Here is a 23,201-nt window from a genome sequence, read left to right as displayed (position 1 = left end):
CATGTTTTTCACGAAGCTGCCACCGTAAAATCGGCACTGCAGATTCGTTCCCGTTGGATCGGGCTGAAATTTTTACAGCAGGTTCGAAACTATTTGTCTTCATTCTGACCGGTCGAATCGTTGATACAAGGTCTGAGTTGGGAGATATTAATTTCGCATTGCAGTAGTAATTTTATAGGTTTTTCTTCTCTTGTTCTTCTTTATTTTGAAAGCTTTGTTGCTTTGTTATTTGGTTGGGTGTTGACACTAATTTGTGTTGTTGATTGAGACTCTTTTGTACTCTTGTTGATCATAATGGAACTATTTCTTTGGTCTGGACGACTCGTGGTTTTTACCCTTGATTTGAGGGGTTTTCCACGTTAAAAATCTTGGTGCCTTTATTTGTGCCTGTGGTGATTTATTATTGTTGCTCTTTGATTGTTGCTCCTCATATATTCTTGCAAGGTAGGGGAAATTATATCTGTTGCATTCTCTGGTATATTGTTTGTCTTGTTGTTATCCCCATCAGAGTGGTATCAAAGCTCTTGGTTGGGCTATATTTACTTCCTTGAATGATGGAGGCAAATGCAAAGATGGTTGTTTTGAATGGTACAAATTAGCATTTGTGGAAGGGCAAGATGAAAGCTTTATTATTTGTCAAGAAATTGCATCTTCCGGTCTTTACTACATAGAAGCCAGATTCTATGTCTGAAGAAGAATGGGACTTTGAGCACCAACAAGTATGTGGTTTTATTCTACAGTATGTAGAAGACAATGTTTATAATCACATTGCTAATAAGACACATGCTAGAACCTTGTGGGAGAAAATTGAGTCTCTGTATGCTTTTAAGTTTGGCAATAATAAATTGTATTTGTTGAATTATTTGATGAATTTGAGGTACAAGGAGAATTCTTCAATTTCATATCATTTAAATGAATTTCAAGGGCTCCTAGATCAATTGCCAGGAATGGGCATAAAGTTTGATGACGAAGTTATGGGATTATGGCCGCTTAATACTCTACCAGAGTCTTGAGAGGTATTTCGGGTTTCAATTACGAACTTTGCCTCGAATGGTGTTGTTTATTTCAGATGGCAAAGAGCGGTGCTCTTAATGAAGAGATGAGAAGGAAGGCACATGGTTCTTCATCTCAGTCTGATATGCTTGTTATAGAAGTTAGGGGGAGAAGTCAGTAAAAAGAACATAAAAGTGGTAGAGAGAAGAGTAGGAGCAAGTCCAAGTCAAGATACAAGAATATAGAGTGCCATTTTTGTCATAAAACTGGGCACATTCAGAAATACTATTTTAAGTGGAAAAAAGAGAACAAAGACAAGAACGGCAAGCAGAGAGAGAATGGCCATGATGATGATGCTCGTGTCACTACTACTACCAAAGGTGGTGATCTTGTTCTTCTTCGTGACTTTGAGTCAGTCAATCTTGTATCTGATGAGAGCATGTGGTGCTATATTGCATGTTACACCTAAGAAGGAGTTCTTCACATCTTACACTTTTGGTGATTTTGGAGTGTTGAAGATGGGTAATGATGGTGAGTCTAAAGTGATTGGTGTTGGTGATGTTTGCCTATAAACCAACATGGGAGTGCAGTTGTTGCTTAAAGGAGTCAAACATGCTCTAGATGTCCATTTTAATTTAATCTTTGTGTAGTTGCTTGATGATTGTGGTTATGACAATCACTTTGGTTCTAGTAAATGGAAGCTCATTAAGGGTAACTTGGTTATGGCTAGAGGGGAGAAACAATCTAAATTGTACTGGACTAAAGCTTTGGTTGCTAAAGACAGTGTGAATGCTATGTATATGGAAGCATCTTTGTGGCACTGGAGGCTTGGTCATATAAGTGAGAAAGGGCGTAACTGGCTTGGTCATATAAGTGAGAAAGGGCTTAACTGCTTAGCTAAAAAGGATGTGCTTATGGGATTGAGGAATGCAGAATTGGAGAAATGTTCTCATTGCATGACTGGTAAACAAACCATAGTATCTTTTAAGAAGCATCCTCTCTCAAGGAAGTCAGAATTGCTTGAATTGGTGCATTTTGATGTTTGTGGCCCATTAAAGGTAAAGTCATTTAGTGATGCACTTTACTTTGTTACTTTTATTGATGATTGTTTCAGGAAGCTATGGGTCTATGTTCTTCAGCAGAAAGATCAAGTACTTGAAAAATTAAAGGAATTTCATGCTATTGTTGAGAGGCAATCAAGCAAGAAGCTGAAATGCATATGTAGTGATAATGGTGGTGAGTACCGTGGACCCTTTGATGTTTATTGCAAGCAGCATGGTATTAGACAAGAGAAGACTCCTCCTAAAACTCCTTAGTTGAATGGTCTAGCGGAAAGGATGAACATGACCTTGGTTGAAAGGGTTGTATGTATGCTTTTGGAAGCAAAGTTGCCTAAGCACTTTTGGGGAGAGGCATTGCTTGCAGCTGTGCATGTTATTAATCTTAGTCCCGCAGTTGCTTTGAATACTGAGGTGTAAGACAAAATTTGGTTTGGTAAGAATCTTAGGTATGATTATTTGCGTGTCTTTGGTTGCAAGGCATTTGTTCATGTTCTTAAGGATGAAAGATCCAAGTTAGATAAAAAGACAAGGCAATGTATCTTTATTGGCTATGGTAAGGATGAATTTGGCTACAGGTTTTATGATCCTATTGAGAAGAAGCTTGTTAGAAGTCGTGACGTACAATTCATGGAAGACCAGACCATTGAAGACATTGATAAGGTGGAGAAGACCACACCTGAGAAAGATAGTAATATCATTGATGGTAATCCGATGAGGTTGTCTGCTCACAATCTGGAGAATGTTGAAACGGAAGCTCAAGATGATGAGCAACATGGTGATGTTGATAATCAATAGGTTGGAAGTGGAGTAGTGGTTCCAATTGATGATGCTCAACATGATGATGATGATGATCTTGGTGATGTACCTGAACCGCCTCAAGTCCAACTTAGGAGGTCTAATAGACAGAAACAACCTTCTACAAGGTATTCTTGTGATGAGTACATAACCTTGACTAACGGTAGAGAACCTGGGTGTTTTGAAGAGGCTTTGGAGAGTGAAGAAAAACAAAAGTGGCTGGATGCAGTGCAAGATGAAATGAAATCTTTGCATGATAATCACACTTACGACTTGGTGAAATTGCCTAAGGGCAAAAGGGCATTGGAAACTAAGTGGATTTTCAGAGTGAAATAAAATTTAAATTCTACACTTCCAAGGTACAAGGCCAAATTAGTGGTGAAAGGTTTCAGACAAAAAAAAGGTGTTGATTTCAATGAGATTTTCTCACTTGTGGTGAAAATGTCATCCATCAAAACTGTGCTAACTTTAACTGCTACTCTTGATTTGGAGATTGAGTAGATGGATGTGAAGATAACTTTCCTTCATGGTAATTTGGAGGAAGAGATATACATGAAGCAACCTGATGGTTTTCTTGTTGAAGGCAAGGAAGATTATGTATGTAGGCTAAGGAAGAGTCTATACGGTTTGAAGCAGGCTCCAAGGCAGTGGTATAAGAAGTTTGAGTCTTTTATGTGTGAGCAAGTTATTATATGTTGATGACATGCTTGGGAAAGATATTTCCAGAATTGACAGGTTAAAGAAGACACTTGGCAAGTCTTTTGCCATGAAAGACATAGGAGCTGCTAAAAGGATTCTTGGCATAGGTATCTCACGTGATAGAAGAGAAAAGAAGATTTATTTATCACAAGAGCAATACATTAGGAAGGTATTACAGAGATTCCAGATGGAAAATCCTAAAGTTGTGAGTATTGCTCTTGCTACTCATTTTAAACTGAGTCCTTCAAATGAAGTTGAGAAGACCAATATGAGTAGAGTTCCTTATGCATCTGCGGTGGGCAGTTTGATGTATGCGATGGTATGTACAAGACCAGATATTGCACATGTTGTTGGTATAGTTAGTTGTTTTTCGTCAAATCCGGGTAGAGAGCATTGGAATGTTGTGAAATGGATTTTGAGATATCTTCATGGTACATTTGATATGAAGCTTTGTTTTGGAGGTGATAAACCTACTTTAATGGGTTACTCACACTCAGATATGGCTGGGGATATTGATTCTAGAAAGTCCACTTCGGGCTATTTGATAAAGTTTGTAGGGGGAACTGTGGCTTGGCAATCAAGACTATAGAGGTGTGTAGCATTGTCTACTATAGAGGCAGAGTTCATTGCTATTATAGAAGCATGCAAAGACTTGCTATGGTTGAAGAATTCTTGCAGGATCTTGGTTTTGTGCAACAACTATCCATTATTTATGGATAATCAAAGTGTTATCCATCTTGGTAAGAATCCAACTTTTCATTCTAGATCCAAACATATTAATGTGAGGTATCATTGGATACGTGATGCTTTGGATGCTAAGTTGTTGGAGTTGGAAAAAGTTCATATAGATGATAATGGTGCTCATATGATGACTAAAGCATTGCCAAGAGGGAAGTTTGAAGTTTGTTGTGAGATCGCCAGTTTGGCGGTTAACTCCATATAGGTTTGAGGGGGAGATTTGTTGGGTATTGGGCTCCCTTCCTATATGGAGAAAAGGCCCAAAACTTAAGAAGCTCATGTCTCACTTAACCTAGTAGAGAGGGGGCTGTAAAATAAATAGAGAGGCAGACCAATAGAGTCAGAACACACTGAAAACCCGAATACGTAAAGGGAGAAGTAGAGGGAAATTTTGTTCACGTTTTTCACAAAGCTGCCACCGTAAAATAGGCGTTGCGGATTCGTTCACCGTTGGATCGGGCTGAAATTTTTACAGCAAGTTTGGAACTCATTGTTCTTCATTCTGATTGGTCGGATCGTTGATACTATCTCTGAGTTGGGAAATATTAATTTCACATTGCAGTAGTGATTTTATAAGTTTTTCTTCTCTTATTCTTCTCTATTTTGGTTGGGTGTTGGCACTAATTTGTGTTGTTGATTGAGACTCTTTTATACTCTTGTTGATCATAGTAGAGCTATTTCTTTGGTCTGGACGACTAGTGGTTTTTACCTTTGATTTGAGGGGTTTTCCACGTTAAAAATCTTGGTGCCTTTATTTGTGCCTATGGTGATTTATTATTGTTGCTCTTAGGGATGGAAAAAATACTCGCACCCGCGGATATTCACGGATAAAATCCGTGACGGATAGTTATTACCTTCAAATATTTATTACCCGCGGGTAGCGGGTATTTTAATACCCGCTTATAAACGGGTCGGGTACGGGTATCATACTAACCGTACCCGCGAGTACTCGTTACCCACAAAAAATAAAAATAAAAATTTAATTTATATTTTATTAAGTTAAATTTAATTAAAATTAAAATTAACAGTATATTTTATTATGTCAAATTTAATTTTAATTATAATTTAAATTTATTTATATTTTATTTTTATAATTTTACATTAAAAAATTTATAAAATATATTTTTTTTAAATATTTGCGAGTATCGGGTATCCACGAGTACCCGCGGGTTTTAAAAATATCCACGGATAATTTTTAAGCGAATACTCGGCGGGTAAACGAGCGGGTAGCGGGCGGATTTTTTTTTGGCGGGTTGGGTTGCGGGTAGGCATTATCCGTGCCCGACCCGACCCATTGCCATCCCTAGCTGCTCTTTGATTGTTGCTCCTTATAGATTCTTGCAAGTTATCAGAAATTATATCCATTGCTTCCTAGTATATTGTTTGTGTTGTTGTTTTCCCCATCACAATTTTTTTATATAAACTAGTAAAATCATTGTTTTTACTTTCTTTATGATAAAAAATTAAGTAAAATTATAATTATTGTTATTATTATAATCATCAAATTAAATATAAATTATTTTTATAGTTTTATTATAATTAATTTTCATTTATAATAATTAATTTTTAAAAAATAGTCAAAAGAATATCAAATATATAAAACATATTAAATATTATTAAGTTTTTAAAAATATATTTAAAATAATATAAATACATATAAAAAATTTTGTGTGTGTATGGGGGGGCTCATCATGTTCCGCGATGGTGGCTATGGCTCGTTCTCGCTCACGACTGCGCGGAGAAGATGATGGTACCACCATCACCACCGCAAAACACCATCACTGCAACACCAGATTTGCACAGCAGCACCACCATGGCTGCAGCTTCAGAACCAGTCACGACCACCACGAAATCACTGCTGGCAGCCACCCTTACGAACCAGCTCAACCACCGCAGATCGAACCAGATGCACAACGCAACGCGCCACCATTCTCACGTACCACCATAACCATCGCTTGCAGCAACACGCACCAACAAATTCTCACGCGAGCCATACCAGAAACCCGAACACCATGGAAGCACCTCCATCACCTTCGTGCCTTGCGTCGCAGCACCCAAATCGGAAAAGAAGTACTTCGCCAGTAAACACATCGCGAACCACAACACTGGCAACAGAGGAGCAGCCGTCATTGCCATCTCCATCTCCATTGCACTTGCAGAAACCCTAATTTTGGAGAGAGAAAATGCACTGCTACGTGTCAGCCTCTGATTGCACAGTCAACGGGTCAAAGTTGGTCAATTGGTCAAACTCTGGTCAAATTCTGGTCAATATTGTGAAAATGGTTAAACAAGAGGTGTAGAATTGGAAATTGGACAAAAATTAAGTTGTAATTAATTAAATAAAAATAAAAGATTTTAGCAACCGATAGATAAAGCCCAAAGTCCAGTTTTAAGCCTATATAAAGAGACTTAAAGGAGCAGAAGCGACACAACTTACAACTTAGAACTCTCTGGTTTTGGCAGACACCGTCATCCATCACATCTCTCATTTTCTCTTTTCTTTTTATATTTCTTTCCTTCATATCATCATGTATTCCATCAAAGCCATGGAGGGCTAAGCTTTTAGGGTTGATTCCACTGTAATTTCTTAACTGGATTATGAGGTTAGATGAATTTATGTGTTAGTTATTTTGATTATTGTTGTGGTTTTTGTTTATCTATGTCCTTTGCTTCTTAATCGAATAGAAAATAATGATTTTAAATCTACATGCATGCTAATGATATGAGTTAAAAGGTTTTTAAACAATTGAGACTTTACTTTGATTTTATTTAGAAACTTTCATTTGATTAAATAAGTTTTTGCTAATAATTGAGACTGTACTTTGATTAGAGGTAATTACTTTAACTAAGAATTAGTCAAGACTTTACTTTGATTAATTAAGTTTTCTATTTGGTGAAGAAACAAAGGAATAGACATGATTAGGCATAGTAAAATTTAATTGAGACTGTACTTTGGTTGAATTTACTATGGATGATCTAAAAATTCTCACTTTTAATTGAGACTATACTCTGATTAAAAGTGAGAATGCCAACAAATGAATTGAGACTTTACATTGATTGATTTGTAAATCAACAACAATAATTAATTTAACAATAATCTTTAGATAACCGATGAAGAATCCTATTTTGAAAAAGCAGTGGAATTGACCTATTTACTATTATTGTGTTTACGATCTTTTATTTGCATGTCATTCATTCTTTGCGTCTCAAAACCCCTATATTTTTATTGTTACTAGTTTTAATTGCATTTTTCTAAGAATAAAATATTTGAGATCAATTCCGTATTCGTTGTGAGACGACTCAAGGTTATCTTAACCCTAACTATTTTCTTCACTACTAACTTGGCAATACTAAAGTTACTAAAGTTAAGTAGTGGTAATTTGATCGCCTAACGACAGCGATATCAAATTTGGCGCCGTTGTCGGGGACTGGTGCGTCGCCGTCATGACTCGCGCTCCCATGGTGGTGTTGCGTGAGGATGCGCTGGTTTCGTTGCAAGTGGTGATTGCGGCTCACGGTGGCGCGAGGTGTTGCCATGGTTGTCACTAGTTCTACTGTAGAGAACGCAATGAATTGCGAGGTTCGTGAATGGTGCAGCTGTGGCGTGTATCTATTCGAAGATGGTGCTCGTGAAAGCATGTTGCAGTGGTGGCTGTGACTATTTGCGGCGGTTGTCGGCGAGGTTCAGGTGCGGTGGTGGTGGATCTGTTGACGGCGAGGTCCGTGAATGGTGGCCATGTGTGAGATGGAGGAAGATGATGACGTGACACGCCCTGATTGGTGCATATGTGTTTGCAAGGATAATGACACATGTCAGTATATGGTTGGTCTCATTTGAAAAGTGGGGATTGCCACATGGCAGTATCTGGTTGAGTGGAGTTTAAGTGGTAGGAGGGGTGCAACTTAGTAAAGATTGGGGGTGCAGAACAGGTTTTTGTGGTCCACTTGCAGGAGGAGTATGCAAATAAAATCTAGGGGTGCATTTACCTCCTGATTTATTCTTTTCCAGAATTTCCTGATTTTGGACTTATTTTGTAACTTTGAATATTTCAAACCCACACTATTAATGACCAAAAATAAATTTCAACTGCATTAACAAACGTTAGAATATCCAATAATATTTTATGCAACTAAAATCAATTTTTACGCCATTTTTACCAAACTTACTCAATAAATCCAATAATCACAAATCCTAATTAAATCAATCTTTAAGCACAAAAAATTCAATTAAATTCCCAAATTTAAATATTAAATGAGGGCAAAAATTTGAACTCGTCAATTAGGTAAAGATCTACCATGTAGTGTATCACCTTTAACATTATGCAATTTCCCATGGGCAACCAAGCAAAGTAATGGTGACGATAGAAACAATTTACAACTTGATACCCCCTACATTATAAAATATAATTATAAGATATAATGTTTAAAGTGAGCAAATGTAAAGAGCTATTACAAATTTAAAGTAAGCAAGTTACACTAATGTAGAAAAGTTAGTTACCTCGGGAAAACTATTTGATGAAATTGTGCAAGTCCCTTGGCCACTATTGACACCAATATCATGTTCTTCTATATTATTTGATGTGTCCTTTTTTTAAAGTGAATTAATCTCATTCTCCATCCGAGCCATTCTTTCAACCATGTCTTTCATTTGAGTAGTTAATGTATCATGCTCTTACTGTGTATAACGCTTTTTGGGTGGGAAATAATCTGTGTGAGTGACTCCAAATCTTGTTGCCCTAACACGACCTGGATACTCTGGGATACATAAAGCTTGAGCAAGAATGTCTGAGCGAGCATTACTCATCTCTTCTGACTGTATAGTTTGTGACAATATCACCTACAATAAACAATAATAAAACATATCACACTTATTGTCACATGACACACAAAAATATAATATGAAAAGATATGACTTACACATTTGTTCAAACTTGTTGAACATTTTCATTTTCAATTTCTCCAGCCTTGTTCACACGACCATGCTTCCACAATTCTTAACGAGGAATATTACTAACATTTGACCTCGATTTCTTTATCTAAATTTTGTGAAATATAACCAACCTAGTTACAAATCAACTTTAGCAACTTCTATATTATTTATTTATTTAAATATTGACTTACCATTTCTTGTTCTAGACGTGCATATCCCTTATGCGAGCCCCTATAAGGGTACTTAGAGTGTGATGCTCTTTCCTTATTTTTTTAGGTTTTTTTCCTATATAGAAAGATAGTAAACAAATCATATGTACATGAATCAAAAGGATAGATATATTGAATCTAGATATTATACATTACCTGGAAACTTGTATCCATACGTTTTGCAACAAACTCTCTCCAAATATCCTCACTAATCATTGATGCATAATTCTCAGGTGGTTGAGTAGGAGGATTCTCTATATAATATCCATTTTCATCCTTTAGATAAGTATTGGCCAAGTTAGTTCTAAAATTCCTAAGCAACTTACTTGCCTCCTTCAATACATAATTCTTGCGATATGTATCAACATTAAAAGTTAGTTGTAAGAAAAAAAATTTAGCACAAAGAACTTTGTTAACCATAACACATACTTTAAAATAAGTAAGTATAATGTATTTTACTTGTATATCATTCCAAATAATGTCCTTATAGGAACTCAAAGTCGAGTCTTTCCAATTATCAAACGTTATAGGAACATTAGAACGAACAATGGATCCAAGATAACTAATGATATTTGTACCACCAGATTCAATTGGTTGACCTTTTGCATTCCATGAAACCTAATGACATGAATAAGTACATATTATAATTTTCTTGGAAGTAGCATATCTAAAATATGAAAGGATCAAATAGGTAGATTACATCTAATTTTTTTCCTTCACTTCTAGCACAAATAATTTTCTTCATAATCACTACACCTTTCTTACATTTTGCTTCCTCTGGAGGAAGATTATCATCTTCACTAGGAGATGCCATTTACCTATAATAAAAGGGTTGCACAAAATAAAAAGGTTAACATCGGGAAAAAGTGAATGACATACAAATAAAAAGTTATAAATGCAACATAAGAAAAATAAAAACATGTGTAAACCAACCTTTTCTTCTTTGTTTTCAACTTTAAATGCTTAGGTTTCTTATTGATACAAAAAGATGGATTTATCCAAATCTCTTCCTCATGGTCATCTCTCTTATACATGATATCATCTATTATTGGATCATCATCATATGATATGTCATACAAAGGATCATCGTCAATATTTGTATTTTCATCCTCTATATCTTCATTGTGATGATCATTTATTTTATTGGTCAACAACACAATTGACCAATTTTCGTCAACAGGATCAGTAACATAATATATTTGTTGCGCTTGTGATGCTAAAATAAATGGCTCATCTTTGTACCCCACTTTATTAAAATTCACAAGCATAAACCCTACCGCATCTTGTCAAACTCCATTATTGTTATCAACCCACTTGCAACCAAATATGGGAATTCAAAATGTTTTGTAATCTAACTCCCATATATGTTCAATTACCCCAAAATTCAAATTTCATATCGCTGTCGTTAGGCGATCAAATTACCACTACTTTAGCAACTTCAGTATTGCCAGTTAGTAGTGAACAAAATAGTTAGGGTTAAGATAACCCTGAGTCGTCTCACAACGAATACGGAATTGATCTCAAATATTTGATTCTTAAAAATGCAATTAAAACTAGCAACTATAAAAATAGGGGGTTTTGATATGCAAAGAAAATGACACGGAAGATTGTAAACACAGTAATAGTAAATAGGTCAATTCCACTGCTTTTTCTAAATAAGATTCTTCATTGGTTATCTAGAGATTATTGTTAAATTAATTATTGTTGTTGATTTACAAATCAATCAATGTAAAGACTCAATTCATTTGTTGGCATCCTCACTTTTAATCAAGGTACAGTCTCAATTAAAAGTGAGAATTATTAGATTGTCCATAGTAAATTCAATCAAAGTACAGTCTCAATTAACTTTACTATGCCTAATCATGTCTATTCCTTTGTTTCTTCACCAAATAGAAAACTTAATTAATCAAAGTAAAGTCTTGACTAATTTTAGTAAAAGTAATTACCTCTAATCAAATTAAAGTCTCAATTATTGGCAAAAACTTATTTAATCAAATGAAAGTTTCTAAACAAACTCAAAGTAAAGTCTCAATTTAATTTAAAAACCTTTTAACTCATATGATTAGCATGCATGTAGATTTAAAATCATTATTTTCTATTCGATTAAGAAGCAAAGGACATAGATAAACAAAAACCACAACAATACTCAAAATAACAAACACATAAATTCATCTAACCTCAGAATCCATTTAAGAAATTACAGTGGAATCAACCCTTAAAGCTTAGCCCTCCATGGCTTTGATGGAATACATGATAATATATGATGAAGGAAAGAAAATAAAAGAGAAAATGAGAGATGTGATGGATGACGGTGTCTGTCAAAACCAAAGAGTTTTCAGCTGTCTCAGTTGTAAAATTTGTCTGTCGTTTCTGCTCTCTTAAGTCTCTTTATATAGGCTTCAACTGGACTTTGGGCTTTATCTGTCAGTTGCTAAAATCTTTTATTTTTAATTAATTAATTAGCAACTTAATTCCTGCCCAATTTCCAATTCTGCCCCTCTTATTTAACCATTTTTGCAGTTTTGACCAGAGTTGATTGCTGACTTGGACCATTTGACCAGAGTTGACCAGTTTGACTGTCCTATCACAAGCTGACACGTGGCGCAGAGAGTCTCTTTCCAGAATTAGGGTTTCACTCTCACACTCTTCTCCCTCCCTCGTGACGGCGCGGTTGCTTCGACGTGGTGGCTGCTCCGACGACTTGGCTGCTGTTGCGTTTGCATGGCGGCTTCGTGATTCCTGCAGGTGCTTCCATAGTGGTTCAACAGCGTTTTCCGGCGTGGTGGCGCGGCGCGAGTGAAGAAGATGCGTGTTGTCACGGTGCTGCACGTTTTGCGGTGGCTGCCAGCGAGGGACGAACAGGTGCGGAGATGGTTGACGCGCTCGTTGCTGCTGCGCGGTGGTGCTAATGGTGGATGACGAAGATGCGCAGGTTCGCGCTGGCGATGTGCGACGGCATTGCGGTGGTTGTCGTGGCTGCTGCAGAGATGGAGGAGTAAGCTGGGAATGGAGTGCGACGCGGTGGTGTTGCGAACAAGGAAGAAGAAGACTGAACTGTGGTGGTGTTGCGGAGCTGGTTCGCGCAGATGCAGGTGTAGGCGGGGTGGCTGGCGCTGCTGTGGAGATGGTGCGACGGAGGCGCACTGCAGTTGCGCGAACGGAGAGGATGGTTGTCGTGGAGGTGTTGCGATGGTGCGTGAAGGTTGCGGGAATGTAGGCTGCTGTTTCCGGCGAGTTGCAGTGGTGGCCGGCGAGATTGGTGGCTAGGGTGGCGGCTGCCATTGTGATGGTAGGAGAGGAGGAAAATTAGGGTTAGGGTTTCATGTGTGAGATGGAGGAGATGATGACGTGGCAAGATTTGATTGGTCAATTTGGTGAGTGGAGGATTATGACACGTGTCAACATATGGTTGGCCTGATTTGAAAGGTGGGGATTGCCACATGGCATAATCTGGTTGAGTGGAGTTTAAGTGGTAGGAGCGGTGCAACTTAGTGAAAACTGGGGGTGCAGAACATGTTTTTGGTGTCCACATTAGAAGGAGTGTGCAAATAAAATCTAGGGGTGCATTTAGCTCCTGATTTATTCTTTTCCAGAATTTCTTGATTTTGGACTTATTTTGTAACTTTAAATATTTTAAATCCACACTATTAATTGACAAAAAATAAATTCCAACTGCATTAACAAACGTTAGAATATCCAATAATATTTTATGCAACTAAAATCAATTTTTTACGCCACTTTTACCAAACTTACTCAATAAATCCAATAATCACAAATCCTAATTAAATCAATCTTTAAGCACAAAAAGTTCAATTAAATCCCCAAATTTAAATATTAAATGAGGGCAAAAATTTGAACTCATTACACACCCACACTTATCCTTTTGCACTCCTGGGCAAAATAGAACAATTTCAAAACTTCATTCTAAGGTCTTTTATTTCATATTTTCAGTGGATTTAAAGAAATGTATACATATGGAAACAAATCAATCTTCTAGAAATCATGTTGTCATGCACAAACAAATGGATAAAATTCTGTTTTTCACACATGAGTTAATCTTTTGAGTTTACAAGATAATCAAATATGAAAGAGAAACACTCAAGTTAAATGTATATTTTCTCACCAAAATTCGCTCAAGTGTTTTGGCTTGGGTTTTCACTCAAAATACCTATGCAAGTAAACACTCTCAATGCTTAGCAAGACTCTAATATTCATAGCTTTCAGAAAACATGCATTCAAAAATCATGAGGACTTTTCACAGGTTATAATGAGGCCAAGGCAAAGGTAGGAAAAACTTTAGGATTTGTGTGTTTTTGAAATAGTAAGGAAGAAAGAGTTATGGAGCATAGTTTCAAAAACAATCTCTTTTTTTTTCTTTGTTTTTTTTTCTCTTTTATCCTTTTTTGCTCTTTTTCAGACAGCAATCATTACAACACTCTATCATCAACAATTATTTTCCTTTTGCCATTTTTATAATTTTGTGGGGCAAATACTCACCCCCACACTTTATTCCTCAACCAATCTCAACAGAATCCACTAGCTCCTTCTTTCTCCCTAAGGTAAGGAAAAACATGGTCTTTTTCTTTTTAAGGTTTAGCAATATGCTCAAAACAAGAAAAAAAGGTTTAAGCTCAAGGGGCTGCCAATGGATCAATGTCATGGTTAGCTTATTTGGCCAAGTAGCTAAAAACAAGAAATGCCTCAGTCATATCAAATCATGCATGTTCACCTAAGATGCAAAACAACAGAATCAAGCTAAACATTTGAGTACTAACAAGACATGAGCAAGTCACACAAGAAAAATAGGAATGACACATGGTAATTCATCCTTACAATAAAGCTCAAAACTCACAAGGTCAAAAAATCTTTCACAAAAGATTTATTCCAGAAACTCTCAAATCAACTCAATCAGTAAATCACAGAAACAATACATTTATAGCACATGACTCTTATTTTCCCAGAATTATGATCGTTCCAATTAGTAAATCAAATCCAAGAATCCAATGTCAATATGTTTTATTGAAAACAAAAACTTTTTTTCTTATATTTTTTATATTTTTTATATTTTTTTTATATTTTTTTAAATAAAAAAAACAGAAAACAAAATTTAGAAAAGAAAGAAAACAAAAATAGAAAACAAAATCAGAAAAGGGGGAAATCTCCCCACACACCCATACTTTATCCATGCATTGTCCTCAATGTATTCAATATGTATAAAATGCAAAGAAAAAGTATGAAGTGTACTTACCTCCTCAAGGTGGAAGGTATGAGGGAGAAGTCAAGTTCATCCCATCCATCGTCTTATTCAGCATATCTTGATTTTCATTGAATATCCGAAGACGATGCCCATTAACTTTAAAAGTTCTTGCTGAAGATTCTTCCTTGATCTCCACCGCTCCATAAGGGAAGACTTCTGTAACAATGTATGGTCCTTCCCAAGTAGAACGCAACTTACCACTCATGTGACCAAGCTTGGATTTGTATAGTAACACCTTTTGGCCTACCTTGAAATCCTTTCTAGCCACAAGATTTTGGTCATGGAACTTCTTGGTTTTCTCTTTGTAGAACTTTGAATTTTCATAGGCTGCAAGCCTAATCTCCTCTAGTTCTTGCAACTGAAGTTTTCGCTCATTTCCTGCTTCTTCCAAATCCAAGTTGCATGCTTTCAAGGCCCAATAGGCCCGATGTTCAATCTCCACAGGTAGATGACAAGCCTTTCCAAAAACCACCCTGAAAGGCGACATACCTATAGGTGCTTTGTAGGCTGTCCTGTGTGCCCAAAGTGCATCATCCAATCTTGTGGCCCAATCCTTTCGACTAGGCTTCACTACTTTCTCTAGTATCTTTTTAATCTCCCTGTTAGAGATCTCTACTTGCCCATTAGTTTGAGGGTGATATGGTGTAGCAATGCGATGTGTCACCCCATACTTCTTCAACATGTTCTCAAGTAGCCTATTACAGAAATGAGTCCCCTGGTCACTGATGATGGCTCGTGGTATCCCAAACCTACAAAAAATGTTAGACCTGACAAAACTCATAACAACTCGAGAATCATTAGTCCTTGTAGCTATGGCTTCCACCCATTTGGAGACATAGTCTACAACAAGCAAAATATAAGAAAACCAAAAAGAAGGAGGAAAAGCCATAAAATCAATACCCCAAATATCAAATACCTCACAATATAACATGGGTTGTTGAGGCATTTCATCCCTTCTTGTAATGCATCTGGCTGCCCTTTGGTACTGCTCAAAATTTTCATATACCCTTTGTGCATCTTTAAAAATAGTAGGCCAATATAATTCACAATCCAACATCTTCCTACCTGTTCTTTGTGTGCCATAATGTCCACCAAAAGGAGACGAATGACAAAACTCTAGCACATGAGGTATCTCGATATCTGGAACACACCTCCTTATGACTTGGTCACTACCAATGCGCCATAAGATTGGGTCTTCCCAGATATAGTACTTTGCCTCACTTTTTAGCTTGATTCTTTCATATTTGGAGAAGGAAGAAGGAATAGCAGAAACAACCAAATAGTTAACAATGTCAACAAACCAAGGTTCAGGAAACATACCTTTCACAACAGTCAATGTTATGAGGACTTCATCAGGAAAGTCATCCTTAATAGGAATGTTATCTTCTCCATTTTCAATCTTGCTAAGATGATCGGCTACTAAGTTATGTGCTCCACTTTTGTCTAGAATCTCAATGTCAAACTCTTGGAGCAGTAGCATCCATCTGATCAACCTTGGTTTCGAATCTGCTTTCTTCAGAAGGAATTTTAATGTTGCATGATCAGTATAAACAATTACCTTGGAACCAAGTATATACGGTCTGAATTTGTCCAAGGCAAACACAACAATCAATAATTCCTTCTCAGTCGTGGTGTAGTTAGCCTACGCTGTGTCCAACGTTCTGGAAGCATAATATATCACATGTGATAGCTTCCCATCTTTTTGTGCAAGCACTGCTCCTACTGCAAAGTTTGATGCATCACACATCAACTCGAATGGTAATGTCCAATCAGGTGGCTGGATGATAGGAGTGGTGGTAAGCGCCTTTTTCAATGTATCAAACGCATCTTTGCACCTCTCTCCAAAGTCAAATACTATATCCTTTTGCAACAATTTGGAGAGAGGGTTGGCTTTCTTGCTGAAGTCTTTGATAAATCTCTTGTAAAATCCTGCATGTCCAAGAAAAGATCGAACCTTTTTCATAGAAGAGGGGTAAGGCAATTGTGAAATAATATCAATTTTAGCAGGATCTACAGATATACCATTCTTGGAAACAACGTGACCTAAAACTATACCTTGTTCCACCATAAAATGACATTTTTCAAAATTTAGAACAAGGTTAGTTTCTTCACATCTCTCCAAGACTCTAGCAAGATTAGACAAGCAGTGGTCAAAAGATGAACCATATACACTAAAATCATCCATAAAAACCTCAATACAATGCTCCAACAAATCTGTAAAAATACTCATCATACATCGCTGAAATATTCCAGAAGCATTGCAAAGGCCAAATGGAATTTTCCTATAAGCATATGTACCAAATGGACAAGTAAAGGTAGTCTTATGTTGATCCTCTAGGGCAATACAAATCTGAAAACACCCAGAGAATCCATCAAGAAAACAGTAATGAGACTTACCTGCCAATCGATCTAACATCTGGTCCATGAATGGTAAAGGAAAGTGGTCTTTCCTGGTGGCCTGGTTTAGTCTTCTATAATCAATACAGACCCTCTAGCTATTCTGAATACGAGTAGGAATCAACTCGTTCTTCTCATTCTTGACCACGGTGATCCCAGATTTCTTGGGGACCACATGTACAGGACTCACCCAAGTGCTGTCAGAAATAGGATATATAATACCTGCTTGTAGCAACTTGGTGACTTCTTTCTTCACAACCTCCATCAGCTGAGGATTCAGTCTCCTCTGAGGTTGTCTTATTGGCTTAGCATCCTCCTCCAAGAGTATTCTGTGCATGCAGAAAGAAGGACTAATACCAGGAATATCTGCCAAAGTCCAGCCTATTGCTCGCTTGTGATCTTTGATAACCTGCAATAGCTTTTGTTCCTGCTCGTCAGTAAGCAAGGCAGATATAATAATAGGGAGTTTCCCATCCCTTTCAAGATAAACATATTTCAAATGAGATGGTAAAGGTTTTAAGTCCAAAGTGGGTGGTTGTTCCACAGATGGCAACATTTTATTGCCTAAGGTAATTTCAACCACCTCAGCATCACACTCGAACGCCACAGAGGTATCAAATAGTGACATCGCGTCCTCAATATCACTTGTTTTACAATTTTCTCTTTCGTCTAAAATTGAGCCCGAAATATTCGAAAAAGAAAAATCCAAAGAAGAAGAAAAATCAGATAAAATGTCCAAAAGTCCAAAAGCATAATTGTTCACTACATTACTCAATAAATCAATACAAAACAAAGAATGGTCTTCAATTGGGTGCTTCATGGCTTCTAACACGTTGAACTGCACCTTCTCATCTCCTATCTCCATAGTCAAGGATCCTGCATGCACGTCTATCTTGGTACGTGCTGTCATCATGAATGGTCTTCCCAAGATAATTGTGGTTGAACTCATTCCTTCATCATCCTTCATGTTCAAGATGTAGAAATCTGCAGGAAAAATTAACTTGTCCACACGGACAAGCACATCTTCTAGCACACCTGCAGGGTTAACTGTGTTACGGTTGACCAACTGAATGACCACACCAGTAGACTTAAGAGGTCCAAGATGAAGTGAAGTAAAAACAGATAAAGGCATTACATTAATGGAAGCTCCTAAATCTAACATAGCATTGTCAAACTTAGTACTTCCTATAATGCAGGGAACATAAAACATACCTGGATCCTTACACTTTTGCGGCATTCTGACTGCAGGCTTCTTAATTAAGCTAGAGACGTTTCTTCCCATGTTCACTACCTCTTTGTGCATAATACGCCTTTTATGTGTACATAATTCTTTGAGAAACTTGGCGTATTTAGGAATTTGTCTTACAGCATCCAACAAAGGAATGTTTATCTCCACTTTCTTGAAAGTATTCAGGATTTCTTTGTCTAACTCCTCCATCTTTTTAGTTTTTGGTTTCAAACGGTTTGGATAGGGAGGAGGAGGAGAATAAGGAGAAGAATTTTCAGAGGAAGTATTAGGGGATACCAACCTAGAGTTATCACTGGGTGCAGGTATCTCAGATGTTGCTTGTGTTGCTTCATCTGATCTTCCACTTTCATTATCAGGTACAACTTCATTGTCCTTATCTTCTTGTGCGTCCCCAAAGCCTTGTATTTGCTTACCCGATCTTAAAGTAATAACACTTACATTTCGCGGGTTAATTATAGTTTGTGCAGGCAAATTTCTTGAGCCTTGTTAAGACTTCATCTGATTTAACTCATTTGCCATTTGTCCAATCTGGTTCTGCAAGTTTTGATTGGTTGTTTCCATCGTCTGTTTCAACTCATTGATTTGTCCCTTCATCATGTCAGCCATCATTTTCATCATTGCTTCCATGTTTGAGTCACCAGAGGTTGCAGCTGGTTGTGGTTGTTGCCTCTGTTGAGGTGGAACATAGACTTGTTGGTGTTGAGACTATTGATTTCCCCATTTCTGGCTGGGATATTCCTTCCAATCTGGGTTGTACTTGTTGGAGGACAAATCATGGTTGTATTGCTGCCGAGGTGGTCTATTATTGCCATAGATGTTTGCAGCATATGCTTGAGGTTGTTCATTGTCTAACGTCCCTGTCTCTTTTAACATAGAACAAGCCTCTGTAGGATGATTAGTAGAAGCACAAATTCCACATAAAGTAGAAGGGATAGGCTTTTTCTGTAAGTCTGTCAAGGTCCTTACCATGGCCGCTAAGTCATCCAACTTCCCTTCTATTTTCTTGTGATCTGCAACATATGACGCTTTTACTCCATGGGTTCCCTTCAATAGAGTTATAGAATTACTCCTTGTGGAAAATTGTTGATGGTTCGACGCCATAGTTTCAATCAATTGTCTTGCATTTGTTGGCGTTTTGTCCACCAATGACCCTCCACTTGCAGCATCTATCATTTGTCTATCCATGATACTCAATCCCTCATAAAAGTATTGAATGAGGAGATGCTTGTTTATTTGGTGATGAGGACAGGAAGCACATAACTTTTTGAATCTTTCCCAATACTCGTGAAGACTCTCTCTTTCTTGTTGCCTTATCCCATAAATATCTTTGCGAATAGCAACAACTCTAAATGCTGGAAAAAACTTTTCCAGAAATAATCTTTTCAGAGTCTCCCAAGTATTGATGGATCCTGGCAGAAGGTAGTATAACCAATTCTTAGCGGCATCTTGCAATGAGAATGGAAAAGCTTTAAGCTTGATATGTTCCTCTATCACTGTTGTAGGTCCCATGGATGAACAAACAACATGAAATTCTTTCAAATGATGGTACGGGTCTTCTCCTACTAATCCATGGGATTTGGGTAAAAGATGGATTAACCCAGACTTAAGCTCACATTCTCCATCTGGATATTGGATGCACATGTTTTGTGTAATTGCTGCATCTGGTGAAGCCAACTCTCTTATTGTTCTTTCTTCCATTCTATCTTCTTGAATTTCTGGTTCAGGTGATGGATCATAAGATATGTTAATCACCGGAGGTGATTCTAGCGGTACACTTTTAGTGGTAGGTTCAGATGATGACGGTGCTCCTTCAGTAGAACACCTTAGTTCAAGTCTCCTGCGTGATTTACGCAAGTTCCTTTCAAGTTCTGAATCATGTTGATAAAATTGACCCAGATTGGCCCGAGTCATGCACTATGCAGTCCACCTGAAAGTGTTTTCCTGTGTGTTTTTTTTTTTCTTCCTATTCTTGTTTTAGAGAAAGATTTCAAGAAAGAAATGAGTTAAGATGTCGTTGGGTCTACTCCCAGGAAAGAGAGGTGCGTCACAGTGGACAACTTAAATAGCAAGTCTTTCCTAGACAGAGTTTTCCAAACTAGTCTCAAAAAATTTCTTAAAAGAAATTCTTAATCAAAACAAAAAATAGAACTTTGCTTGAAATTTATAAAAAGAAAACTAAAGACTACAAAATAACAAACTCTATTAAATGTATATGCGTAAAATAAACAAAATAAATAAATAAATAAAAATAAATAAATAAAATAAAATAAAATAAAATAAATAAATAAAAACAGAATCAAAATAAAAGAAATACTAACTGTATTCCCCGGCAACGGCGCCAAATTTGATATCGCTGTCATTAGGCGATCAAATTACCACTACTTTAGCAACTTCAGTATTGCCAGTTAGTAGTGAACAAAATAGTTAGGGTTAAGATAACCCTGAGTCGTCTCACAACGAATACGGAATTGATCTCAAATATTTGATTCTTAAAAATGGAATTAAAACTAACAATTATAAAAATAGGGGGTTTTGATATGCAAAGAAAATGACACGGAAGATTGTAAACACAGTAATAGTAAATAGGTCAATTCCACTGCTTTTTCTAAATAAGATTCTTCATTGGTTATCTAGAGATTATTGTTAAATTAATTATTGTTGTTGATTTACAAATCAATCAATGTAAAGAATCAATTCATTTGTTGGCATCCTCACTTTTAATCAAAGTACAGTCTCAATTAAAAGTGAGAATTTTTAGATTTTCCATAGTAAATTCAATCAAAGTACAGTCTCAATTAACTTTACTATGCCTAATCATGTCTATTCCTTTGTTTCTTCACCAAATAGAAAACTTAATTAATCAAAGTAAAGTCTTGACTAATTTTAGTTAAAGTAATTACCTCTAATCAAATTAAAGTCTCAATTATTGGCAAAAACTTATTTAATCAAATGAAAGTTTCTAAACAAAATCAAAGTAAAGTCTCAATTTAATTTAAAAACCTTTTAACTCATATGATTAGCATGCATGTAGATTTAAAATCATTATTTTCTATTCGATTAAGAAGCAAAGGACATAGATAAACAAAAACCACAACAATAATCAAAATAACAAACACATAAATTCATCTAACCTCAGAATCCATTTAAGAAATTACAGTGGAATCAACCCTTAAAGCTTAGCCCTCCATGGCTTTGATGGAATACATGATAATATATGATGAAGGAAAGAAAATAAAAGAGAGAATGAGAGATGTGATGGATGACGGTGTCTGCCAAAACCAGAGAGTTTTCAGCTGTCTCAATTGTAAAATTTGTCTGTCGTTTCTGCTCCCTTAAGTCTCTTTATATAGGCTTCAACTGGACTTTGGGCTTTATCTATCAGTTGCTAAAATCTTTTATTTTTATTTAATTAATTAGCAACTTAATTCCAGCCCAATTTCCAATTATGCCCCTCTTATTTAACCATTTTTGCAGTTTTGACCAGAGTTGACTGCTGACTTTGACCATTTAACCAGAGTTGACCAGTTTGACTGTCCTATCAAGTGCTGACACGTGGCGCAGAGTGTCTCTTTCCAGAATTAGGGTTTCACTCTCACACTCTTCTCCCTCCCTCATGACGGCGCGGCTGCTTCGACGTGGTGACTGCTCTGACGACTTGGTTGCTGTTGCGTTTGCGTGGCGGCTTTGTGATTCCTGCAGGTGCTTCCATGGTGGTTCAGCAGCGTTTTCCGGCGTGGTGGCGCGACGCGAGTGAAGAAGATGCGCATTGTCACGATGCTGCATGTTTTGCGGTGGCTGCCAGCGAGGGACGAACAGGTGCAGAGATGGTTGACGCGCTTGTTGCTGCTGCACGGTGGTGCTAATGGTGGCTGACGAAGATGCGCAGGTTCGCGCTGGCGGTGTGCGACGGCGTTGCGGTGGTTGTCGTGGCTACTACAGAGATGGAGGAGTAAGCTGGGAATGGAGTGCGACGCGGTGGTGTTGCGAACAAGGAAGAAGAAGACTGAACTGTGGTGGTGTTGCGGAGCTGGTTCGCGCAGATGAAGGTGTAGGCGGGGTGGCTGGCGCTGCTGTGGAGATGGTGCGACGGAGGCGCGCTGTAGTTGCGCGAACGGAGAGGATGGTTGTCGTGGAGGTGTTGCGATGGTGCGTGAAGGTTGCGGGAATTGAGGCTGCTGTTTTCGGCGAGTTGCAGTGGTGGCCGGCGAGATTGGTGGCTAGGGTAGCGGCTGCCATGGTGATGGTAGGAGAGGAGGAAAATTAGGGTTAGGGTTTCATGTGTGAGATGGAGGAGATGATGACGTGGCAAGATTTGATTGGTCAATTTGGTGAGTGGAGGATTATGACACGTGTCAGCATATGGTTGGCCTGATTTGAAAGGTGGGGATTGCCACATGACATAATCTGGTTGAGTGGATTTTAAGTGGTAGGAGGGGTGCAACTTAGTGAAAACTGGGGGTGCAGAACAGGTTTTTGGTGTCCACTTTAGAAGGAGTGTGGAAATAAAATCTGGGGGTGCATTTAGCTCTTGGTTTATTCTTTTCCAGAATTTCTTGATTTTGGACTTATTTTGTAACTTTAAATATTTTAAATCCACACTATTAATTGACCAAAAATAAATTCCAGCTGCATTAACAAACGTTAGAATATCCAATAATATTTTATGCAACTAAAATCAATTTTTTACGCCACTTTTACCAAACTTACTTAATAAATCCAATAATCACAAATCCTAATTAAATCAATCTTTAAGCACAGAAAGTTCAATTAAATCCATAAATTTAAATATTAAATGAGGGCAAAAATTTGAACTCATCAACGACATATGTGCATATATAGGAGTTATATCTTTAGCACTTGAACTATGCATAGA

The sequence above is a fragment of the Vigna unguiculata genome, chromosome 6 (genome assembly GCF_037176805.1).
Source record: "Vigna unguiculata cultivar grain cowpea cultivar isolate G323 ecotype 2 chromosome 6, ASM3717680v1, whole genome shotgun sequence".
NCBI lineage: Eukaryota > Viridiplantae > Streptophyta > Magnoliopsida > Fabales > Fabaceae > Vigna > Vigna unguiculata.
The sequence above is the reverse complement of the archived record's forward strand: the minus strand, read 5'-3'. Positions refer to the sequence as shown.